The sequence below is a fragment of the Drosophila elegans genome, unplaced genomic scaffold, assembly GCF_018152505.1.
Source record: "Drosophila elegans isolate 14027-0461.03 unplaced genomic scaffold, ASM1815250v1 contig_468, whole genome shotgun sequence".
Taxonomy (NCBI): Eukaryota; Metazoa; Arthropoda; class Insecta; order Diptera; family Drosophilidae; genus Drosophila; species Drosophila elegans.
In genome coordinates this window covers 4303393-4324139 of record NW_024545855.1, presented here as the reverse complement: position 1 = coordinate 4324139, position 20747 = coordinate 4303393, and positions in this window count along the sequence as shown.

Sequence of the window (20747 nt, the reverse complement as noted above, 5' to 3'; positions counted from 1 at the left end):
CGAATATCGGCGAACTTCAGATGCAGCTGACAGTTGCATGCTGCTAGCTGCATCACATCTGAACCTGCGGCAGTGGGTTAAGTGCCACTTAAGAGCGCACAATAGTTGAAAATTCAGTTAACTCGGGGGCCATTGATAAAGCCGGTACACAGACGTACGTTTCGGTAGCTGTCGGCGATAAAATACAAAAAGCGACGACAATTGCCAACCGAAAAAGAAAACCAAACTCCCAACTTTTGGCCGGTTTAATTGCCAAACCGATAAATGGCAGATAGCTGTGGGCCAAAACATAAATTGGTAGCAGATCCAGGAGCAAGCTCGTCGAAGATCGCTTTGCATTCTGGATGCCGAAGAATGCCGTTATGCTGCAATGTCGGTTGACCTTTTGGCCCGGCCCAAAACATTTATTTTGTCATTACCCGCCGACTCGGGTGGTCTGTCTTTTCCCACTCCTTAAAACATTTTTTCGAAGCAATTACACAAACGCCGCTTAGTAAATTATGTGCACGGGCGGAGTAAGGTAACGAAAAAACAGAAGAATCGCATAAGTTCACAAGAAGCACAAATTGCCAATTCATTGAGCGAGCACCTTTTAAGTTGGGGCTAAGATTTGTCTAGCTTCGCGGCCCTATCAAATCTCAGTTCCTTGCAAAAGCTTGCATAAATTTAAGATAATTTTTATCGAAAGTGTGCATCTTACGCCCGCTGCAAATGGTTTAAAGGAGCTGCAAAGCTTAGTTTTCTGGATACTTTTTGTCTGGGTCTAGCATGTCTATTTAAGTCTTAACATGCCGCTGACAAAATGGTCAGCAATAAAGACAACAGCAGCAGCGGGCAAAAGCAGCAGAGCAGAATTAGGAACGGCAACAAAAAGCAACGGGAAGACGTCTGGTCTGGAAATTGTGCCAGTAGTGTATACACGGCCACATTTAACAGGAGCAGCAGGATCAAGTCTTGTTCGAAGTCCCTCTGTCCCTGTGTCCCCATCTCCAATTCTCCATTCTCCAGTTTGTCTCCAAGTTGTTTGGCTGGCTGTTTAGGCGATGTCAGTGCTGATAGGGGAAGCTGTCTGGGATCGGGTCATGCCTCAGATGGAGAAGCAGATGGACCAGGAGGAGGACTCCCCCCGTGGCTCAAAGTTCATGACATTGTCCTTCCTTGTCTTCATTCCGAAGCTTTGTTAATTTTGCTTGTATGATGCAGTGTTCTCGTGGGGGAGATGCAAGATTAGCAAATTTGTGTTCCCAGATTGTGCCAATTCCTTGTCCACACATCCATTAATCTTTCTGCAAACCTTTCGTTTACTTAATTATAAAAACGTGCTTTCGATGCCATTCTAATTTGTGGGGTGTGTTATAATCTTATTCCCTTTGGTTTTGAGTGACCTGGTTATCATTAATCATCTGAGTCTGCGCTAATTGATTCGCACAAAAGACGAAAGTAAGAGTTCTTCCACCTCGATCAGATTGTGGGTCAAAGCAATTCGCATGGTTGTCAATTCTGCTGACATTACAAATTTATGACTATTTGCATACATCTCGACTGGGGAGAATGTCATCTATGTCCGTGAGATGAAATCAAATTGAAGTCAAAACCTGTTGAAAGTCGCAGGTTGAAAGTTTGAGGATAACAAATGAGAATGCTGGGGGTTAATGATGCTGTCCCCGCATTTGACCGATATTAGCCGACTTATAAATCATCGCTCATCTGCCTGACTCTTCGTTTTTGTCTCCGGCCAGAAAATCGTGACGCGAATGCCAATGGCAGGAGCATACAAGGATGCCACTGAAAAAGAGACCTTAAGATGGATGGGGGAAAAGCCAGTGTGTCGATCGGAGCTTTGATTTAGTTGAAATCCCCGTCCGCCTGACACTCGACATGAGTAAAATGCTTGTGGAAATTCTACATTCTCCTTTTCGCCAGGCATTATTTCATTAAATCCGTACCCGTTTGATTAGAATCACTTTCGAGTTCGCTGGGAAGTGAAACGTCTGCACGACGCACTTTCGATGGCACGTGAGACAAACGGAGTGCATGGGAACGGGAACTGTGACTGACCATGAGGCACTGAATCACAATGGAGTGATATGGGAAAGGCTCTCTTTTGAGCCCTCTTCCCTGCAAGAGGGTCAGCACATGGAGCACCAGGCATCCAAACGAAATGAAATGAAAATTGCGATGGGCCAGGTTTCACTCTTGTGCGGAGGAGAGCGGCGTCTAATCACAAGGGCAGCCGTTCAACTCCCGTCTGAAATGGCAATGCAATGAAACTCTGCCGAAATGCAGCGCGATGATGAGCCACATGCAACATGCAACATGAGGCCAGAAGAAAGAGAAACGGAGGTGGAAACCATAGTAGAAACAGAAGTCTCAGGAGCAGAAGAGCCAGTCAAAGTGGCAACGGCCTGGGAATTGGGCTAATTGATGTTTAGCTGCACTTTTACCCGAAACGTGGACAGTGCGGAGGCCATATCGATGCACATCTAACGACGAACCAGAACCAGAGGAGCCGACATCGTCAAATGCATATTACATGACTCTCAGCCAGGAGCCATCGCGATGCCAAGCTTGTCTGCCGATCCAACTGCATCTTAATTAATCCGAGTATCGGCTGACTTTAAAACAGGATTTCGGGAACGTGCTTTAATTGAATACAATTAATTATTGACACATTTGGCCAGGAACTCAAGGCTTTGGGCCCAGATAGAAATAGTCGTGAGCCGACTGCTGAGCAGAGCGAATTTGGATATGGAAATGCACTTTCTATGGACTTGCATGCTAATCGGAGCTTGTTTTATGCAAACTGCAGGCTTGACCCAATTTGTTGGGGGAGTCATTGGAAGCTCCCTGACTAAGAGAGTTAATTGCAGCGGGAGATTCTCCCACTGGAATGTTATCCACCCAACGGTACCAAAGCGTTGGCTTTTCACTGGACTATTGGATTGAATTGGACGCAACCCGACTTCTGGTGCTGCTGACAGGTGCCGTGGACATTTTTCAATGCATTCAATTGGAGGGGACACCAAACAGAAGGCGGCGAAGACATGGAGAACGTTGACAAAGTCGCGCAAACATTTCAAACATCTGCTGCCTGTTTGCGTTGAATGGAGGAGATCGGTGGAGAGTAGGACCCAACCATTGAACGGCTTACTTTTCTCACCCGGCCAAGACGACCGCAAGATTCCGCGGAGGAACATGGCCAACAATCGACTGGAATGCCAGTTGCGGGTGTCGCTTGCCAGGGGACAGCTGCTGTAGTCTTCAGTCTCCAGTCTTCTGGTGACAAAGGCCCAACATTCAAGATCCAAGCTCCAAGTCCAGGAACCCAGTTGAAGGCAAGTGCCCGCTTCTGACGCCCCCAACGGTGCCATTTGAATATCAACATTTGTCATCGTGTGTCGTGTCGCATTCCGCACTCTTTCTGTTTCTGTTTCTGCTTCTGCATCTCTTCCCGGTTGCAAAAGTGCCCAAAAGTAAACAAAATCCAATTAAAGTCAAGTGGAACATGGCCAGGGATCAGAAACAGTGTAGCTTGTACAGTCTTCGGCCTTTTAATTGAGGGGCTCTCATGTAGCCATGCAAATGTGGGCCATCCAGAGGCGGAGGAAAGCGGGTAGAGCTACTTAAAAGGATTGTTGTGGAATGGCAATGCAACTGCAATTACTTTGCGGATCAATTTGCAACACTTTCCCTGAGGGAGTAGTGGAGCGGGACGGAGGCAGGGATCTGGAGACCCCAGAGCTAGACAAAGAAAAGGCATTTCTCCCAGAGATCAGAGCAGACCAATGAAATTTGGAACGCGCTTGTTGCGAATTGTAATTGAAACGCATTACCGCAAAATGGCAGCCGCAGAGTTCGGGCTGCGTCACTGGCTCTAATGGGCGTTGGCCACAGATCTTTGCCAGCAGTCGGAATTCAGGTATACAGTAACCACAAACAACGTAGGCGGTGACAGCATCGGGAAATACAGACCAAACTACGCATTGGAGCAGGATTGCGGGCTAGGGGCTCGCGACATGACAGCCGAAAGTAGGTGAAGCGGTCGCTAACGACGAACAACTGGTGGATAGCATCCCAGGATCGCAGGGAAGGAGCAGAGCAGGAGCAGGAGCTAGTATCAATGGAAGGCAATCGGACATGCGCGACGCATTGGCAGCAACGCAGAAGGAAACAAGCTCACAAAGTCTAGAGTGGGAGGCACTCGACTCACGCACTCAAGTGGAAGAATCTGAAGGGGGTTCCTGGAGGGAAGTTGGTCTTTTAGGGACAACAATGCGCGGTTCGATTTGTTTGCGATTGGGTTTGAGCAAATTTACGGCAGCCGAGGAATGTCCCCTGTCTTTCGACTTCACACCTCACACCTTCACACCAAGTGCCTACTGCCCGTGGCCTCAACTTGTTACCCACTCCTCCAATCATCGTCCCATTAAGAGGTGCATGCTATTAAGTGCAGCTAATGAGGCTGAGGAGACTTCTTGTTCCCTCTGTTGGTGGCTCATTAGTCATATGGATCTCAAGGCCTCTGTAACGGTTCCATTTTGGCCCTGCTAATATGCAGCATGGGAATTCGTGTCATTAGAGGAGGACTCCCCATACCCATCCACCTAATGTTCATAGGAATGGTCACGTGCAAAACGATTTAACCTTGACAGGAGACAAAAACGTGGACTCATCAACGATCGATGATCAGTGTTCCAGCTGGACTGGCGACACAGAAGGAAGAACCGTTCTTCCAACATTTAATCAGCAGGTTGCCATGGTCGATAACAGATCGAGCAATTAGTTGACAAGGAATGGATAGGATGGCCAGGAAAGGAGGAGGATAAGGAGGCAATGCGTCTAATTGATCGCTGACTGCGATGTTGGAGGTGACTGTGATGGGCACGACGGCTCCATATTGGCTAAAGCTGAGAAGCGTGATGACTGGCACGTTCGTCACTTTTTCGCCGGTTCAGATCAGTTCAGAATACTTCTGATCAAGCACTCGCAAGTGCTCTGTTCTAAATGCCGTTAAAGTTAAACGACTTTTTGGTCGTTTCCCAGAAGCAAACGACACAGAAACCGTATTCGAAATCAGCATCTGAATTTAATTTACAATTATTATGAGTTCGCTGTTCTCTGCTGGAAAAACTCATCAGCGATAGCTGAGAGAGATGACCCAAATTCTGCCTAAATGTTCCTCTCCAGTTTCTCCAGGTCTCCTGCTCTGCAAACCGCATATCTCCTCTCCGTGGACCCCATTCCTCGCTGCCAAACATATCGCACCAAGCACCGCAAATTCGCCCCAGAAGCGAGAAAGTTCATTATGTCCGGCGATCATTTTTATTTCCATTTGCGTGGCGTCTACGGTCGTCGGTCGACAAACTATCCTGGCATCTATCTTAGTCCGGTTTGGATTCGGTTTGGATGCCACTTGACCATCGTCCAGGTCGACACTTGCGTGTTTTCCAGATTTCAGTTTCGTGTCGGGTCTAATGGAGAGTGGAGTGGCAGAGGGTGGACCGAGGCGTTATGTCGACTTTGATATTATAACCGCAATTAGTCGACATGGTCTCGAGTGCTATCTCTGGGATCTGTGAGCAGATCACCTCCTTCGCTAGTTTCGCAGTGAGAGTTTCATATCTTTGCATTTCTGGCACTCTTGAAAGCGAGTCTCGAGTGGCGGATGATTGGGCACGAGAAACACTGAGAACCAGGGAAAACCTCCTTCCTGGTTGTGACTCAGCCCTTTATATCCACCCATAAGCAGATAGAGAGTGCTGATCTCGGATTGAGATCGAATTGTATTTAGATTTGGAGTGCGAGTAGGAAACTTTCGATTGCTCACAGGGGTCAAGTGCTCATTCATGAAGCGGGAAACTGACCGCAGGATGGCGATGAGATATCTTAATCGATGGAAACTGGCTAAAAATAAGTCAGAATCGGACTCCGCCATAACCATTTCCTGTCAATCAGAGGCAGCGACTGGGACGAGGTCTCCGCCCCATTATTGCTTTCATGGAGTAACTTCCAACCCAACACGCAATTAATTTAAGCCTCTGTCCAGCGGGGAAAGGGAAAGGGGCTAATAGAGTGGACAGTTCCAAGTCGAATCCGCTGGAGCGAGGAGATACCCAGAGAAGTTCCCCGTGAACTGCCCAGCGGAGCTCATCAAGCCACCTACGCTTACGGTACTTGGTTAGCTGCAAATTAATCTCCCCTGCTCCACTTCTTTGCGGGGTTCTCCTGGTTCTCTGGACTACGACTACGAAACCTCGGGGCCTGCCACACTTCTGAAGTCATTTTCCAAATGCCTGACAATTTATCATTTCGCTTTATTTGGGCAATTTTTCTGCTCGTCAAGTGTTCGTGGCCAAAGGGAATGGAAAAAAAGGTAGCAGAAGTCAATGGCTTGGCCCAAAACTAGGTCAGACTGATTGAGGAGCCGCCGGCCGTCGACTGCCAAAAATGTTAATTAATTCGAATTAAAATGTTGCGAAAGCGGTTCGCTGACAGAATCCGGCAAAGGAAATATAACTGGAAATAAAAATGGAAACGGACTCTGGAGTTGGGTCTCTGGTTATAGAGATGGCATAGGAGTTCCGAAACGGAGTGGAGATATGCCGAAGAAGGCGTTGGCGTTGGCAGTTTACCGTTGGCTGGACCTGGACCTGGACTCCCCTGAACCGCTGATAATTCGGTCCTCCGATTCCGATTCCCATTCCGTTTCCATTTCTTTTCCACCTTGTTCGGGTTTGGTGCAGCGGACTCTGCGGTTTCTGCAGCGGACCAAAGGCCAGGCCAGAATTTTGATATTGAAATTGCTACCCTGGCACACAGAACACCGAACTGAGGAACAGAGGAACGGAGGAACTTCTGCCGGAGGCCATGGTTTGATAACATCAGTCTGAGCGGGAGGAAAATAGGCGGAGGGGCAGCTCCCACTACAGGAATATAGGAAAACAAAAGACAACAATTCCATTAGGTAAACGCTCGCCCAGAGAGGAAAGCGGGAAGTGCAACGCCACGGAGGAAAACAAGAATGAAAAATAATCTAAAGTTTGAATGTGGAGCTGGAGTCAGTCAGTTTGGTTTCGGTTTGCGTTTGCGTTTGCTTTGGCCAAATGTAACTGCAATTTAAATGCTAATCTGGCATCTGTTGGCGGTCGGAGGTTGGCGGATTTCGGATGGCGGACAATGCCAGAACGGCAAACAGCGCCGCCCCCAAACCGCCCACTCAATGCAGGGAAAGGGAGGGGGCTGGACTCACACTTAGCGGTTAGAGCCGTGATTTGCATTTGCTCATTAGCCGCCAAGCCAAACAATCCCACAAATAAAGGAGGAGAACTTCTAGAACTAGATGCCCCTGCCCTCGAAGGTGCTTATTTATTGTACAGTCTGACTCCTGACTAGGTCCGCTGTCTAATTAGTTTTCACGCCGATAAACTGCCGACTTTATTTGCGGCGGATGCCTGCTCTGGATTCCCAGCGAGATTGCCCACAAAAATGTCTGATCTCGGATCTCTGGCCGAAGTTCAACGGAACACAGTACCGCTAACCCTCTGCGGGAAAACCGCGACATTTACAGGGGACTGTAAATACAAATAGAATCCGAAATAAGCCAGAAGTGGAAGCAAAATCAAAAGCGAAAGAACATTTGTAAACTGCCAATTATTATGAAATGAGAAGACGGCAACAACAGCTACATGGCTACATGAGCTAGTAAAATGGGGAGCGGAGGAGCAGACCCAGCGACATCCAAAGAACTAGATTCTTGTTAGTTAGTTCTTCTCTTCGCCAGATGGAAGAGGGGTTCCCCCTGAAGAACAGAAAGCGCGTCACGCCGAAATCCCAAAATTCGCTCGTTACCATTCCGAGGGTTTGGACTTGGGCTTAGACTGGAACTTCAGTTCAGTTGGGTTCAGCAGAGCGCCGGCTGTCGGAAGAGCAGACCTCTTGTCCAGCTCCTAAAACTCTCCTCGGCCGACTCTACTTCTGTTTTTCGGCTCGCGTGCTGCCAAACCGCCAATTACTGAACATCAAAAAGCAGTTTTCCCTGCCCACTCCCTCGACTCCATCTTTTTGTCCAAGTCCCAGACCAAGTCTGTCCAATAATTTTCTCTCTGGTTTGTGTGTGGCTTTGTTTATAGTTTTGTCAGACTCTGACCCTTTACCTTCCAGCACATTTCCATTCCGATTCCCCTTTGGACACCCAAAAAGGTGTTCGAAATGCCAAGAATCCGTTGCCGAATCACGCAATGAGAAATAAGAAGAATAGAAATGCAAATGGGAAGTGCTCTCGAAGATCTTCATGGCTCACGATGCGATACATTTCGGGGCCAGTGGCACGCCCACAGTGGCCCAGCCCTCTTCTCGAAGTTCCGTTCTGAACAGAAATTAGTTTAATTATATCGGACATAATAAATAAAGTGAGTTATCCAACACGGTCTGCCCTTCGGCGTGTTTTGACATTTTAATCGCGTCAGTCTAGGAGTCACTGGCCCACTTAAAAGGCGTTGGACTAGAGGTGGATTGAATCGTGACCATGGAGATCAAAGAGAAGAGCAGGAACCAGGAAGATTAGTTCCTATGGATGAATACGGGGGAGTGGTACCCCTCGTAAAATTAAGAAAGAAAAAATATGTATGCAATTACATGTGAACACTTACGAGGTACATCCATTTGCATACACACTAGCAATAGCGATAATCCCATTCGAGTTGATTGATAACCCACTGATCCATAAAAAATGAATGGCTCCCCCGTCATTTCTTCATTTAAAACGGAAATCTGAATCAGAATCAGTTTTATTTGCATTTCGCAATCTGCCTTTCTGCCCAGGGTTTATCCTTTTATAGTTGCCTCCGTCTGATCAGTCCGCTCGCTGGCTTCTGCGTAAGCTTCCATTCTGCAGATCCAGGTCCAGCTTTGTTCGGATATAATGACAATCACGTTCCTCCGCTGCATCATCTCTCATCTCCGCAATCAACATCTGCTGCTGAGATCTTCATGAAACGGGCATCTGCATCTCGGAAGACGTTTGCTTGCTAATGTGCGGAGCCAACTTAAGGATCGCGTGGGTCGAGTTTTCCAGGGGACAAATGGGGTAAGAGGAAGTCTGCTACAAAGTTGCATCGGCAAGTTGCTGATTATCGTAGCTCGGTTGATGAGAGCAGTCCGCCAAACAATCATCAGATGAATGAATGAGTTCCGATCAACTCCGCTATTTCTCTATTCCAATTCCATATGATGACGCAGTCGAATTCGGAAAATTCAATTGAGAAGCGCCATGGAGTGAGGATAATAAAGCCATCACTAATTTCCCGGAGCAATTATTGCTGGGTGCATATGAAAAATTTAAGGCATCCTGTTTCCCTTAGCGATCGAATAAAATGGGGATCCACGGGGCATCCGGGGCGATACGTTTATTGTTGCCTTGATTTATGCAACACTTTTCGCAATAAAAGTGCCAACTACTCGAAGAATTATTACATCATCACGTAATAGGCCTGTGCACTGTACACTGGACTCGGATTCAAGTTAGACCTCTTGCCAGGCAGCAGCCTCCTTTGAGGCGCCACGCCCGCCTCAAATTGCCCTCTGATGCGAGATCCCCTCCCCAACATCTTTCCCTTGACCAACAGACCATTCACTCCACTCTTTCGTGCTGTCATAAATCAGTCGCTTGCCTCCAGTTCCAAAGTTCCCGCAAGAGGCAGCGGCATTAAATACTCGTACTCTCCTCCGAAATTGCTGCCCGAACAGCAACCATGGCCACAATGCCGCTGTTAAGTGTCGTGTCATCCCCGAAGATCCATCATAATAGTCAGAGCCTCCACTACAAAGACTTGTGAAGGAGAAGAATTTGCCTGGCACGTGTCCATCATGGCAAGTGGCCACGAATTCCAGCGAGGGAGTTACCTGGAAACAGAGGTGTTAGATTGTAAGAAAAATATTTCCAGATGCTGTAATAATAATAAGACTGCCAAATTGGGGCTCTCTGTCCAGTCATTCGAACTCTAAGCTTATTTTTTAAACCCCACTGTTCCCCTCGACGTGGCTCGGAATGGCCCATTGTGCAGAGACACCAAACACGGAAGTCGCGGCGTGTGCACTCCCCAAATACCCATTTAATATAATTTCTATTATTTCTGGCAACTGGAAACTGCCACCAGGTGACAGTTACAACGCAGAAACAATATACAACGACCAAAGCTCCTGCTCTTTCACCCACTCCTCGAATTCTGAGTGGGGACATTGCCACCATCCCCATCCTTGTCCGAAAGCCACCAACCTGTCTTTGCCCACTCGATGCTCCATTCCAGCAATCGCCCAATGATCATCATAATCGTGATCACTTTGGGATCGGGCTGGAGTTTGGGTTTGAGTTCGGGCTCGCTTTGGTCGTCCAAGTCTTAAAGTCCAAGGCTGTCTTGTCCTCGGGGATCCATTTTTGGCATGCGTTAGGCAGAGAACACTTCCTGTGGCTGTGGGAAACACTATGGAACTTGTTCCTTCCATGCGACATGTTTGCCACGATTCCTCTTCTGGTTTTCTACGAGTTTCTGTTCGCAATACACACCCACATAAAGAATACTTCTGCCGTATAAAGTGCATTTTAGCCCCTGTTTGTATTGCAAATATTTTGGAAACCCGCTTTCATAAATCAATTAGCGGAGTGTAACAGTTTCAGGTCGGGATGGCCGTTCTGGTGGGTTGGATGGGTAGATGGGATGATGGGTGGTTGTGGTTGTGGCTCCGTTCCACTTCGTGCTGCATGGTGCATGGTGCATGCAATAGGCGAAGCGGTCATAAATTTCCAAGGCGATGCCCCTTTTGTGTAGCTGCAAATGGCAGCCGAACTTCGAGGTCCTCTTCTCTGCCTTCTGGCATGTGAAAATTGGTGCAAATTGATGAGAATATAAATGGAAAACATTGGGGCGGTGTTAAGATCGTTTTCAGAACCAAATCTGGAGCCAAGTGGCTATCAACAATCTGTTTACTTTGCGAAGTGCCGCGCTGTGGAAATTGATGGATATTGCTCCAATTTACCGGTTCGCACACCCGCAAGATGCGAATCTGGCCCAGGCAGCTTATCAACTCGTCTCCAGCAGGAGCCAACTCCTCCGACTCAAGGTCGCTGCAGGTGGAGGAAGTGCATCCATGGAAGGAGGAGCAGAAACAGGTGTTGCCTCCATTGACAGTTGCCTTGATTGGCTTGTGTTGCATGTCGCACGCCTCGTGCTGCCTTCTCGAAGCCAGCTTCTCCTCCTCCACTTCCCCATCCCATCGTCATCCATGCCCATGCCAGGCACACCCCTTCATTTGCAGCGACTAAGACTGAGACTGAATCTGAATCTGAGCAAGTACCCATTCACTCCAAAGACAACTGCGTTTCGGGTCCGGCTTGGCAGAGGAAGCCACGAGTTGGCGACTTGGCGAGCTGGTGTGCCAACGCCCAGAGCAAATATTGGGAGAATAGTCATCACAACACATCGCCTTCCGCATCCCATTTCTCCATCTCGATCTCCATAACTTGCTGCAATGGCGTCGCTAATCGCAGACTCTGGTATTGTAAATTAAAAGTGGAAGCCTCGCTGGCAGGGAGATTGCATCACTGCATCACTGCTCACCTGTTCAATGTGTATATGTCGGGACTCATCAGCGCAGGAATTGATGATGGGAATATGAAACCCTCAATTTGCCTAGCTCCACATCGAAGTATTCCGCGGAATCTCTCTCCCATGGAGAGCCAAAAAAGAAGAAATGCTTTCCAATCCCTCTCCATATGGATAGAACAATCGAGCAGATGCGACCGCCATAACTCACTGGACACTGGACACAGAACCCTCTCCTTAACCCATGGCATCATGGCATCCCAATCCAACTCTGGCCAGGCTAAGCAGGAGTAAAAAGTGCGGCAATTAGAAGCAGAAGCTGCCGATGGCAGTTGAATGTTGGTCGGTGATTGAGTTGCAGCTCAGGTGGACTCCACCTTCCCCTCCGAAACCATTGACTTTCATTCTTCCATTCGCGGCTGTAATTGATGGCGGGGAGTGGGAGGCAGTGGTGGCAAACAGGAAAATTCATATTACGAAAAAAGTGCATCGCTTATGTGTCATTATTGGGACCAGAATTTCAACAAGCTGCTGTTGTCGTGTCTTCTGATGCAAAAGTGGAAGATGTGGAGATGGCAACTTTCACCGCGCTCAGAATTCTTTTGAGCAGTGAGCAGTGAGTTGGAAACAGAGGAACCAGAACCACGGCCAGACAGCGGTCAATCTTGAGTCGCCCTCCTCCTCCTGGGTGCGCCAATATCCGCTGGCCACAATCAACACCTCCGCACCGCCCACCGCCCCTTCTTGGCGAGGTGGAGCCATCACTCAACTTCAACTTCAGCTTCAGTCATTCTGTGTCTTCTCTTATCTTTGGCAATGCCCCAATCCACCTTCTACTCCCTCATCACTAGGCTTTGTTTTTACACTTTGCCCGTTTTTGTGGCCATGGTCTCGTGTCGAACGGATCCCAACTTGGGTGCAAAGTGCTGAAGTCGCAGTCCAAGCATAAGAATACGTTGTCGTCGGTAAAGGGCGTTAACTGGGTTAAACGCTCATTGACAGTTTTATGCCGCCGACCAAGCCAAGACCACATCCAAACGAAGAACTCCGAGACCAAGACGAAGGCGTTGACAGACAGTCAGTGGCACAGACCAAACGAGGCACTTGCTAAGAGTGAAATTCTGATGGAATGATTTTTATTTCCTTCTGCTTAGAAGGCTGCAATTAGAAAGAGCCGAAGGGAACCATTGAAAAGTGAAACAAAACAAATCAAATGGCGGTGCAATTAGAGGAGACATCTTTACCATTCCACACTAGTAAACTGCACCTTTCGATTCGAAACGGGGTCACCAGGTTGGCGCCTTTGGCGCTCTCTTTTATCATGCGTGCGATTCTTATCGTCAATCAGGGATCCTTTCACTCCTCCCTGACTTCAGATCTTAAATCCTTGATTACATGCTCAAATCTCAAAGATTGATGACTCACAAATGTATATCTGGGTGCCATCGCAATCCTTTCCACTTCGCCAAAATGTTATCCGTGAAAGTACCCCATTCCGTTTCCACTAAAATGCATTAAAGAATGAGAAACCTGCCCCACTTGTAATGAGCAAATTCAAAATGGAGTCCAGATAAAAACGAATCTGAGGTGGAGACCAATCAATTTGCAAACAATCGAGGCACGTGACGAATAAACGAACTGCACAGCAAGTTTCTTCTATTAAATGCAGGAAACATAAATTTTTGCTGCTGATCGACATCGACTTTCTGGGTAAATGGAAATGGAAATGGGAGGTAGAGTCGATTCAAAAACAGCCCACGCAGCAATCAGAGAATGTGCGAAAAATCGAAAGGAAATTTGCATGTCACTCAATGGCATTTACTTTGTTTGCTCTGCAAACGAACCTCGAAACTCGGGACAAGATCAGAGCAACACCCCGAGGTTGTTCCGTCACTTTCAACACTCTCAGTCTTTCTTCCAGCAAAACTTGGCACAGTTTCTCGGACATAGAATGCAAACAAATATTTAAATATCAAGTGACACAGAAACAGAAACAGAACAGCAAAAATCAGTAGATGGCCCATAAAAATCCATTTCCCCCTAGCGGTCGAATATTGATATACATATCTTTGGGCCTTCCGCCTCAGTAAATCTGGGCTTGATAAGCGGGAGCAATAAACTGTGAATGTAAACGTTGTCCAACAACATTCGGTAGTTGTTTGACTTTGACCAGAGATCAAGATGAATGGTTTCCCAAGAATCGCACACTTCTGTATTTTGGCAACGATTGTGGCTTGAGATAGCAATTAGAGCAAAACTCCGCCAGTTCCAATTACAATTACTCAATCAGAATTGTAGGTGGGCAGTGACCTAATCAATTCCTGGCCATCAGAACAACTTCTTCATTCACACGCCAATTCCAACTCAAAAGTCAAGGCCCGAATCCGGATGGCGGTTGGCGATTGCAGACTTCCTATTTAGATGCCAACTCCCAAAGAGATACAATTTATATAATTTCCTTATCAGATCTGCTGGATTTGGTTCATTGTTGGAAAATTGTATAATTTCCTCAAAGGCGTTAATCGAACGCGGAAAGGCCTCAATTATGGCCACAAAGCGACAATCGCTGTAGAATCGAAATGGAATCCGAAATCGTTTCCCCTGCAATTGTTAAAATCAAGTACACTGCAGCGGAGATTCATGAAAATGCGGTTAAAGTGCGACGAAGTGCCACTGGCTGTGCTTTCGATGATTGCGCGTCATCATTTAATTGCATTATGTGACGGATAAATTCGAGACAGCCTCCGCTTTCTTTGTGGCGCAACTGTTGCCAGTGTTTGGTTTAGTTGCATAAACTCTATGAACCCCGGTTGCCTTGACTATGCTGAGCACCCAGTGACCTCATTCCGAACTCCCCATTTTTTGACTCTGCCTTCGATTGTTATCGCGCACTTAATTAGGCGTGCGTTGAGGCAATGCTCTTGAAGTTACTCTGGTACTTACATCTTTGGTCATTAGAAAGCTGCATGGTGCTTGTAAGCCATGAGCCGTCCCGTGAAGAATCTTCCCCTCTTCCCAGGCAATTCCAGAACCCATCTCGGGTGATCCGTGCACCTGCCTTTTGCTAATGCCCTCGGCTCTGTTAGAACCCGCTGTGGGACTTCAATTTGGCGCTATTCAGTGCAATCCAATGCCGAAGCTGCGTGGCATGCGCTGGGGCAGAAGAAAATCATTCGGCTTCACGACTATAATTGCAGTTTATTGCTTCCGACGAGAACAAGAATTAAGAATGGGAAGCTTCAGGTGTTGGAAAAGCTTCTTCTGGGAAAAGTTCTGCAAGAGTAACAAAGAGTGTCTTGGCTTATTGTGAGGAAGAAGAGAGTTTTTAAGAGAATGCTCTGCCTCTAGCTCTTTCGTTCTCTATTTGGCTGGGCATGCAGCAGACTTTTCGCCAAAGAATTATTCATTCAACGCCGCGCCAAGAACGGTTATTCATTTTCATATCCGCGGAATGCGCGGCTAAACGGAATATTAGCATTAATAAATGTAACTATGTCACGCCCAAGTCAGCGGCAGCGACTTCCGCCTAAAAATGGCTCAAGTGCTTTCAACCAGCAGCCGAGATGGTCGACATAACCCGCCGACATCAATCCGGAATCAAACAAACAAAGCAGCAGGAGGCCTTCAAATCTGAGTGGATCAGAGCGGAGCAGATCGCCTCGGATCTGGAGACGAGGAGGGTTCCGTTTCCAGGGAAGCCGCCTGGACAACTGGTCGGCAAACCAAATTGGTAGAGCCCATCTCGTCGGCTTATGAGGCAATGCCATTCACTTGCCGACATTGGCCCCATCCTCCCCTGTCCAAACATCACACAGAGAAAAATACCTTAAAAGTAAATTAAAAAGTAAAGTATTTCTTATAAATGGAAGTTTTAGCATATCCGGGCTACTTAATTTTTAAGTCTAACTAAACCAATCAATGTGGTTTACGGAATTTCAAAATTATGTGCTCTGTTGAAACCATTGCACACCCTTCCCAGGGAATTGCTGGCTTAAAATTGTCCGATTCCTATTCGACTAGAAACAATTTTATTGTCAAAATAAACAAATAAACATAATTATATGGGGTATGTTTCTAAAGAAAGGCTACCAAAAGTTTTGCGATAGCGTTATGTGTGTCTATTATTCTGTTTATTGGACTGCCATTTCATGCAATAATATTATGAAATAAAAAAGATCTTGTACCCATAAACTGTACTAAAGTTTTTTGCATCGTGCAATTTTGCCCTCTGTTGGTTCGCCAGCAAAATCATAATCATGTCAGCAAATTAGACTGACATGCGGCGAACGTGCCCCAACTAACAGATGAGAGGGATCTCCGAAGCTCCAGCAGAGAAAGCCTATGTGATGGTATGGTATAGGATGAACTGGGATGAGATTGCATTGGAATCGAATGGGTTGGGATGGAATAAGATGGGATGGAATGAGTGAATGTCTCCTCGTGCGGACGGACAATGCGCGGTGTCATCTTCCAGTTCGACAACGGAGTTGAACCGTTGGCATTTCGTGCGACAAAACTCTGAAAATTCTCAATGCCCGGAAGAGGTTTTTCTACGCGCTGAAAAATTAGTTTGGTTAGTTTTCTGATTTCTGTTTTTCATCAAATGCGCAGAAAATTCTTACACAATTACGCTGGGCTTTCGTTTCGGCCGCACACGCAGACTGACAAAAAAAAGAAAAGAAAACTTAATTCTCATTCCGGAGATACAATGCAAATCTCAGCTGGATGCGGCTGGATGGTCAGCGAATTTGGGTCACTTGACTTGGGTCAGGCAACGGTTATGAAAGAATTGCAGACAATTAGCCGACAGTCCGGCTAAACTGGGCCCCCAGTTTTGTGCAGATTATCAACGAGAGTTAAGTTGCTGACGACTTTGTCATCGTCTTTTCTCCACTATCGTCGTTTTCCCCAACAATTTGTCTAACTTATTTAGTAATTTATGCCACCCAGCCAAAGAGCCAGCAGAACAACAGGAAAAACTTTCGCTTGGATGCCTTCGGTGCCGGCTCATAAAACTGCCTTCGAATTGAAAAGCGGCCAATAAAGATCGAACAATTGATGTGCGCCTGTGAGGCGAATCACTGCGTGGCATTCACCTTGGCAAACAAAGACCATTTGATTCCATTTTCTCGCACTCGCGGCTGCCATTGATATTTCCAGCAATCCAACAATCCAGCACAAACGGAATTAATCAAATCACAAATTCCCTTGACGATCTTTCAGCGTTTTTCACTTGGCATTTGAACAAAACGTCGCTATTTGCATCGTTTATAAATTTGTAAATTCCCCATCTTCGGTTGACAAATTTCTTGGCTACGTGCCTAGCCCGTTGAAAAGGGTTCTCTGACTTATTTTCATTTTTTCATCCACTATTACAGCATCAGCCGAATAATTACTCGTCAATATGCTGGTCAGCACCACAAGATCTTTTGCTTACGAATAATATAAGTGGCCAAGTTCATTAACAGCCCGTTTAAGCGCAAACTGAGCTGCGCGACTGGAGCTGCATTTTAATGAGGTCTAAAGATCAACAATAAATTATAGGAAAATTCATTTAATGCGGTGTGACTTGTATTGAGGGAGACCGACCTCCCAAAGATCCTAAATGATGAATTTATTGCTCTCTATTATAATGTATGGGCTTTTCTTTGTTAATGGTTTACGGTTTGAGTGATTTGTTATACCATGTTTGATACACAAATTGGGCTTGAGATGTCGAAAATAGTTTCTGTTTCTGAATTAATAAATATCATCAAAAAAGTATAAAAGCTTTAATGTTATATTGAAAAGAATAATAATTGGATGGACATTTTGATGGTAAAAACTAAATCCAATTAAAGTATTTTATATACCTATTATTATTAATTTCCTATAAATTAAAGAATTTTTTTGTTGTCCAATTTCGTTGCTTTAGTCTTTTTATATTTGGAGTTATTCTGCTTCTACAATTGCATTCCTTACAGAATTCGGAATTTGAATCCAAAAACTACGAGAAAAATAGTCCTCGCTGTCGACGCGTATTTTCAGAGATACGAGAATCAAGTTTGTCACTTGGGTCTTTCGTTGCTTTGCCAACTATCTCTCGTTGTTTTCAGTTTTTTTTCAACGTTTTCGGTCGGTTTGCCAAATCTTTTCCACCATGTCGCATTGCCGTCCTTTTCATTATTTGTAGGTGTCTATTGGGTCAGACAAAATGCATTGGCAATATCACAAAGTAATGAGATATGCTCCCCTGATATATGGCAGGCACTTTGGACTGACAAAATGAGCAGCCGGGCCATAAATATGCCATCCGACAGCATCTGAGCATTAGGCATCTGGGGATCTGAGTCGCCGAGCGGGGAATTTCGCCGTGGCAAAGTGATTTTCTCGCACTTATTTTCAATTCTGTTCGCCGGCAACTTGATAAATTAACACTCTGCACATGCCATTTGTTTATTTGCCTAAATAAATCGCCAACGAACCTGAATTCGAGTCGGAATTGGAATCTGAATTTGAATTTGGGTCCAAATTCGCAGCCAAAAAGCGCACCGCAAGCTGTAGCAATTGTAAATGCTGGCAAAGCTAGAAAAAAGGAAGAAAAGATATAGCGAAAATCCATCCGCCCCACTCCCTGCGGCACACAGAATCACTTGAACATTTGTGTGCATTTGCTGTGCACACTGTCAATTTATGTAGCCCGATGCGAGGAATCCGCGACTTGGCGACTTGGATTCGAATTCGGACTTCGACTGGAACTTTGTTTATTGCCCCACTAAGGCGACTGACCCACAACATTAAATTGTAATTTGAGTGGGGCAAACCGAACATTTTTACTGCAAATTTCGCCAGCCTCTTGGCTTGGCTCGACTTAACTCGACTCGACTCGACTTGTTCTTGCTCATGTAAGTCAGTGGAGTCAACAAGAAATCGAGTAATTAGAATTTCCATCTGTGACTCTTCACGCCCAAGTGTTGTGGCCTGCTTTTGTGTAATTCTTTGCGAGGAAAACTGAACGGTACTGTCATTGGCACGCGACTCATTCTCAGCGATTTGCTAATGACTCCACCATGTCATTGACCATTCTGAACAAAGCTGGCAATGGCAGCGGCATCGGCAGCAGGCATGCAAATCGATTTGCAGGCAAGCAATTGCATCATCGTTGCTTATGGGAACACACTGGAAACAGAAATTAAATCTTAAAAAAGTTATTATCAGCCAAACAAAGCTTGATCAAGTCATGTTATTATCGCAGCACGGTTCAGTGAGCAATTTAATCTTTTAGTCAAATTTGAAGGCCATATATGTAAAACAACAAAACTTAAAATTTGTTTTCAAAATTTTACGTTTTTTGTGCAAAAGGAGGCTAATTATATTTTTAAAAAGTAAAGTAAAAATTTTACTAAGAATAAGTAAGAATAAATTTGTTGTAACGCTATAATTTTTAAAGTGTACGACCAGTGTAGCTAGAACTGTTATCAAAAAAAAAATAATCCAGAATGTATAAATATTCTTTTCTGATTTTTCTCGGTGTGCACACACGGCATTCTTCAACAGCTCATAGTGAAAAATCAATGCTAAACTCGAATTTGATTAGTGCGGAAATCAATCGCAGTCCGTGGCAAACTCCATATACATATCTGGCCTGTAAGCTGAACTTCGTGATTTAACGCACATTACACGTAATGCATTTTCCATGCTGCCGCTGTTGGAGTGAAATAATAGAAAAGAAAATAAAAGAACCGCAATGCCACTAACGATTGAGATAGCCACTTGATGCTCCCAAATCAATCTTGGCCCAATCTAGACCGTTTCGGGTATTGCCTCTGCGTGCGTGATTCCAGGAAATAGTGTTATTTTTTAATTCTTATCAATTATGCCTTCTTCCCCTTTCAATTTGGCTTTATGTGTTGCCAACGAAATTAACGAAATGAGTTGCGAATGCCTGTAAGTTGCATTTCCGTCAGGGGGCATTGTCTTTGCGGCAATTCATAAAGATTATGAAGCAGCAGTCACGAAAAAACAAACAAAAAAAAAATTGGCTACCCACCCAGATTGTTGGTCCCCAAGGGCCATCTGTTGACATTGCCGGTGGACATTGTCAAGCCGAGCACTTTATTTGCTGCGCGTTTGACATAAACATTTGCCCAGCGGACAACTGAATGGCCAAGGCCTCTGTTCGGCTCCTTATAAGAGCATACGACACATCGAAGGCTGCAATTTTTGAAATACGCATTGCAGAATTTATGTTATGCGTGTGCCTCCATGCCTCGCGAGTCCCGCGGTGACAAAAATATAGAAAAATAGAAAGACGCCAGCCAGCCAACCAGCCAGCCAAACGGATGCTGTGCATCGCTACCACGGAAAGTGTTCAAAGACTTTCGCTATGCAGGGGAGCACAGGAGATGCTGGATGCTGAATGCCAAAAAAAAGGAGTCTCGAGGAGTTGCCTTCGCTGGCTTTGTCTAAATTTGGATGGCCATGTCAGTGACAGCATTTGACTTGGCAACTTTTCATGTTCATGTTCGCCAACTCGCGCCGAGTTCAAAGCATCAGATTCGAGATAATGTTAAACATTTCCTTTCAAATTGTTTTTTTCCCGCTCCTGCCTGTCGCCTGCCTTTGTTTTTTTGTTGTTCTTGGCTTGACTTCCATGTTGGGATGGGTTGATAAAAAATCAGTAATAATTATGACTAAAAATTATGGTGACATTATATCTAGGCGCAGTTGAAGAATGGCTTGAAGAAAGTCTCAGACTTGCATTGGCTATTAAGCCATATAAACAAATAATGGTGAAATGCTCAGAAAAAGGATAATTATTTTTATAGCCAAATAGCGATATAATTTCTATAAAAATTTTTATCCTTTCCAATAGAAATCTCTTTCGGTTTTAAAATGCTAACTTAAGAAGATTTAATGATTTTATGATCTGATAATTAAAGCTTTCTTCCTTTCTGCAAAATGATTGTTATTTTCTTTTCTGAAAAGTAAATTTAAAAATGGGGTTTTAAATTTGTTATTTGTATCTTTTTATGCCTTTTTCCAATTATGATTACCTGACATCTTTACTGGATACAAAGAACAAGCATTATTTGCTTATTTCACAAAACATATAAAGTAACTTAATTGTGGGCGCTACAATGCCTCCACACATATCAAGAGTAAAAGCCA